The sequence below is a fragment of the Solanum stenotomum genome, chromosome 11, assembly GCF_019186545.1.
Source record: "Solanum stenotomum isolate F172 chromosome 11, ASM1918654v1, whole genome shotgun sequence".
Classification (NCBI taxonomy): domain Eukaryota; kingdom Viridiplantae; phylum Streptophyta; class Magnoliopsida; order Solanales; family Solanaceae; genus Solanum; species Solanum stenotomum.
In genome coordinates, this window is record NC_064292.1 from 1,970,873 (window position 1) to 1,976,368 (window position 5,496).

At 38.0% G+C, this 5,496-nt stretch overlaps 2 protein-coding genes across 2 annotated transcripts in view; both read right to left on the reverse strand.

The window, feature by feature from the left end:
• The window catches only part of LOC125844265 (uncharacterized), an 86,370-nt gene that overhangs the window by 75,030 nt on the left and 5,844 nt on the right, over positions 1-5,496 (reverse strand). The gene's annotated exons all lie outside the window — the stretch shown is intronic.
• LOC125844249 (putative disease resistance RPP13-like protein 1) overlaps positions 1-5,496 on the reverse strand; it is a 117,107-nt gene that overhangs the window by 63,966 nt on the left and 47,645 nt on the right. The gene's annotated exons all lie outside the window — the stretch shown is intronic.

Below are 5,496 nucleotides of genomic sequence, written 5' to 3' on the forward strand. Positions count from 1 at the left end.
TTTTTTAGAAAATACCAATAGATTTGAAGGGGATAAAATATGTCATTTGCAATACAAAAATTATATGAAATATTTTGGGATAAACGTGTGGTGCAACGCATGTTTCCAGAACTAGAGATTTAAAATGAAAAAGAATTAACAAAAAAGCAGAGTGAAGTAAACGGAAATAAAAAGCTTCCAAATCCAAGGGAAAAGAATAGCTTACATCAGTTGAAGAGCCATTCGTTTTAATCATCACATGCATTCCTCATCGATGTATATGATGGGAAATTGAGCAATATTTGGCCAGTATTCCCCATTGTCAAATTCTAGTAGTGGTGTGAGCAATGGACAGTCGTCAATATGTAGTCTAGAGAGGGAAGAGGGCATCCCTTTTACCGGAAGAGATTGGAGCTTAGGGCAATTATCGATGGTCAGCTGAGAGAGGGAGGAGGGCAGTGCTGATTCAGGAAGTGATTGGAGATTAGGGCAATTATCGATGGTCAGCTGAGAGAGGGAGGAGGGCAGTGCTGATTCAGGAAGTGATTGGAGATTAGGGCAATTATCGATGGTCAGCTGAGAGAGGGAGGAGGGCAGTGCTGATTCAGGAAGTGATTGGAGATTAGGGCAATCATCGATGGTCAGCTGAGAGAGGGAGGAGGGCAGTGCTGATTCAGGAAGTGATTGGAGATTAGGGAAATTCCTGATTTCTAGACTTTGAAGCGAAGTGAGGTGCGAAAACTGGCCTTGTTCCAGCATTGACTGAATTTGAGGTAAATTACCCTTAATATATAGATATTGAAGAGAGGTGAGGCTGTTGAGATGTTGGCTGCTTAATGTTTTCACATTGTTTATTCTAAGTGATTGAATAGAGGAAGGCAACTCCCAATTCTCACCACCAAAAATCTCTTCGTCACTGCCATCATGAGAGATCACTAACTTTCTTAGACAGGGGAGTCTCTGTAAATGCCACTCCTTTCGGCCGTTCACCAATTTCTCACACTCCCTGATATGAAGGAGTCGTAAATTGAAGGGCAATCCTCCTTCAGGAAAGAACTCTATTTCTGGACAATTATTCAATGTCAGTTTCTTAAGAGATGGAAGGAGTTCCTGCATACGTTCTGGCAGCCACTTCAGCTTATTACAGCCATGAATAGTCAGTGACGTCATCTGGGTCCCCCCACATGCCACCGAAAGTATTTCAACATTCTCACATCCCCAAATAATGAGACTTTCAGTGGCAGTAGGAATCAAAAACCTAGTAAGGTTGTGGCAATTAGATACATTCAACGTGCGTGCTGTTGGGAGAAACTCAGGTGATATATCATCTATACAATCACAATTACGCAGTGTCAATTCCTCGAGAAACATACTCATCTCACCAACTGGCGGATCCAATTTCAATTTCCGGCAACCAGATATGTCTATTCTCTTCAAGGTAGTGGGCAGTATGCTAAAAGGAAAGGAGGTAACAGAGTTACAATAATGTATATCTAATTCCTCAAGTTGGGATCTAAACACTTGAGCATCATCAAGTGTAGCGAACTCTCCACTTGAAAGTTGGATGGATGTCTCCAAACTGAGTTCAGGGCAATTTTTAATTAAAAGGTACTCAAGTGTAGCGAACTCTCCACTTCCTAGTACGTGCCATTGCTTCCACTCTGGCATATCTGCAAATACAAGCGTCTCAAGACAGTTAAAAGGCTTTTTGGACGACAAACAACCATAGAATTCTTCCGTCACCTCTGTTATTCCATGCATCCCTCTAATCAAAAGGAATTTCAGAAAAGGCAGTTCTCCTAGTGCTGGCAAGGAATAACAGTCCTTGCAGTAGCTAAGAGACAATTTCACCAGCTTAAGAAACAAAGGATCAGCTAGCCAATTTGGAAATATTATCCCTCTATATCCAGTGATTTCGACTTCTTTTATGTTTTTATGTGGGCGTAGCTCATCAAGTATGTCTCTTTCAGTTTGTGAATTGTCGGCACTACTACTTTCACTCCACTCCAAAGATAACTTGTCAACATGATTTTTCTCCCTCAACTTTGCCTTCACAGCTTCCCTTCTATCAACTACATTTTGCAACTCTAGAACTGATAGATATCCATACAAGTTCTGTGCGTCACCTAAATCTTCTATTCTCCAACTACTTAGAAGAAACTTGGCTCCCACTAGCACTTGGAGGCTTTTCAACTTGCTCAGATGTAGCGGCATCTTCAAGAGAGAAGTGTTGCTTATGTCAAGATGACGCAAGTTAATCAACTTCTCCATCTGCAGCGGTAGCTCCTCAAGTTTAGCACAAGATGACAGGAGAAGTGTCTCTAAGTTATACAACACACAAATGGAATCTGGCAACCTTTTAATCTCTGTCTGAGAAATATCCAAAAATCTCAGGAGCTTTAATTCGATAAACAAGTCATTTGGCAACTCCTTAATCTTGTAATGAGACAATGATAGTACCCTCAAGGATCTTAGTCTAGGCAGTATGTTAAGCTGCACCCTCTTGCTTAGCTTAATTTGTATCCGATGGAGCTGAATATTGATTGGAAGTAATGTCCTCAGCTGCTCTGATTTAAAGAGTGACCTCAATTTCTCAAAGTCACCATCTTGTCCTATTGAATAGGACATGTGCCGACATTGTTCCAACATATGCGATCCTTTGCTCTCTTCCAACCTTATACAAAGATTTGAAGATGCAATTTGGGCCAAATCATTGACAAGGTCATGCATTAAGAATTTCTCTATGTCTCGTTCAGAAGATTTCGAGACCATTTCAAACAGCGATCTTGATCTCAGATCGAGAAAGTATTGGTTACCTGAATGAAACTGCTGTACCAGACCATTAGCAATCCACAGGTGAATAACTTGGTCTTTGCAAAATTGATGATCTTTGGGATATATTGCACAATAAGCAAAACATTGCTTCAAATGTGCAGGAAGATCATTGTAGCTCAACATCAGCGCTGGTAATATACCATTCGAACAATTTGACAGCTCCCATATTTCACTTCTTAAAATGTCTCTCCACTCATCCACCTCTGATTTGCCGCGTAAAATACCAGCAAGTGCTTTTAGAGCTAAAGGCAACCCTTTGCACTTGTCTGCAATTTTTTTTCCAATCTCTTCAAGTTCTGGATGTTCTTTGGGATCTCTGTTTTCTAGTGAATGTCGATTGAATAGATCCCAAGAGGCTTCATCAGACAGCGTCCCCATGTTGATTGCCTCACTACCCATCATCAAGGCAACACTCGCTTTACGTGTCGTCACAATGATCTTACTTCCTATATCTCCTTGTACAAAAACATTTCTCAAGTCATCCCACTCGTTGTAGTTGTCATTCCACACATCATCCAGAACAATAAGAAACTTCTTCCCCTTTAAGCTTTCCTTCAATTTGACTTGTAGCTGATTAAGATTGTTATCAGCCTTCAAGTCAAATGAGCCAATTCTTGAAGTAGCCCTTTTGTTATTCTGAAAGCATCATATGCCTCAGAAACACAAAACCAAGCTTTTAAACCAAAATGTTTCTGCACTCTCTCATCATTGTAAACGGCTTTAGCAAGTGTTGTCTTACCCAGGTCGCCCATTCCAACAATAGGAACTACAGCCAGATTTTTTCCCTTTGTATCCATAGACAACAAACGGCCAACCAAATTCTCTATTTCATTCTGCCTTCCAAAGATACCAGAATCATCAACCAAAGAAGTTGAAGGTGTTCTAGTTTCTTGTTTAGTCGAAACAAAATGATCCTTTAAGCCAAGGCGACCAATTTGCTTTTGCAACACCTCCAATGTTTCAATGGTTTCTTCCAACTTATCCTTTATGTTACGAAAGAAATCATCACTCAAGCACAGGTTGAGGTCACTTACTTCTGCAAGATTTTGATGCTGGCCTTCCACCTTAAGCCTCAAAGCTTCATAATTGACTTCTTCTATTAAGTTTTCAGAAGAGTCGACAGCATCTCGAAGCTCATTAAGCCAGTCGCTCACAGATGGATTTGATGCTTGCTTATTCTCTGCATCACTTAGCACAATCTGAAGACCACGCAAAGTCATTTTCAGCTTCTTTAAGAGCTGAAGATGATCCTTATGCTTCCGAAACATGTTGAGCAGATCACCGTGAGGAGCAAGCCTATCAAAGAGAACATTCAAAGCTGAAGAGAGAAATGCACCACCAACTGCTAAGCCAACCTCCATTTCTGAAATCTGCAAATCAAAACAAGGAGAACACCAAATGATTCTTTAAGAATTTTGACAAAATATATCTTCAAATAGTCTCTGTAAAGAACTTTATTTTACCTGCTGAATGCTAAGAGAGTAATTTGCAAACAAGAAATGACCTGTGATTTCTCTCAAAACTCTCTCTTTTGCTAGTAATTGTTACAACTGTGTTTGCAAACTGTCCTTTTTCCAATGGAGTCTGGTTTTTCATTACTTTTCCAATAATTGAAGCAAGAGAATAAGGGTGGGTGTAGAAAGGGCCCCCAAGTAATAAATTTCTACCCACCTCATTATTACCGTGCTAAAAGGGACTACCATATCATGGATATGTTGGTGCAATGGTAAATTTGTCTTCGTGTGACTTATAGGTCACACAGGTTTGAGCCGTGAAGGCTAATACTAATTTTTGTATTAGGTTAGGTTGTATACATCACACTCCTTGAGATATGACTTTTTCCTAAACTATACTAACGCGGAATACTTTGTACACCAAACTCTCCTTGCCCTATCCTTTGTGTATTGAAGCACAATGTTTTTAGTGACAAGTTCCTTGAAGAAGCAAATTAGATTCAATAAAATGAATTTGTTAAGACTTTTATACTTTTTCGGTTTCAATTTAAGTGTCGTACTTATCTTTTTGACCTGTCTCAAAAAGAGTGTTTCTTTTATATTTAGTATGTCTTTCAATTCCTAAATTCTACCTTGTAAATTTAATATCATAAAATTTAAAAAACTACAAGTATCTTTAATTTAAAATTATAAAATTTAAAAGTCTCATTTTATTTAATAAACTTCGTGCTCAAGTAAACTAAGATACTTATATTGAAACGAAGTGAGCAAACTCAAGACCGAAAAATAAACCATGACGTTAACATTACCGAATATTAGCATAACCTCAAGACCAAACAACGTCATTCTCAGCTTCTGAACATGCACCATATCTCCAAAGCAAAATAAAGAACCACAAAATGGTTTAATGAATTAGGTAAATGTTAAATTGTGTATAAGTAATATCATGTTTGTTAGTTGGTTAAGAGGTAAGTTATTCATGTATAAAATTAATTAATATGATGTTTGGTTTACAATTTAGAAATTCACGTAACTAATACATGTATAGATTAATATGAGAAAATCTATATATTAATTTATGCAGAATAAAAGATGAAATAAGTAATACATAAATAAGTAAATCACAGATAAAATAATACATAAATTCCTTATGGAGTAACTACTTAAAGAAAAAAACAAATTGTCTTTATTTCTCTTTTTCAAAAAATAAGATTTTTCACCCAACAAG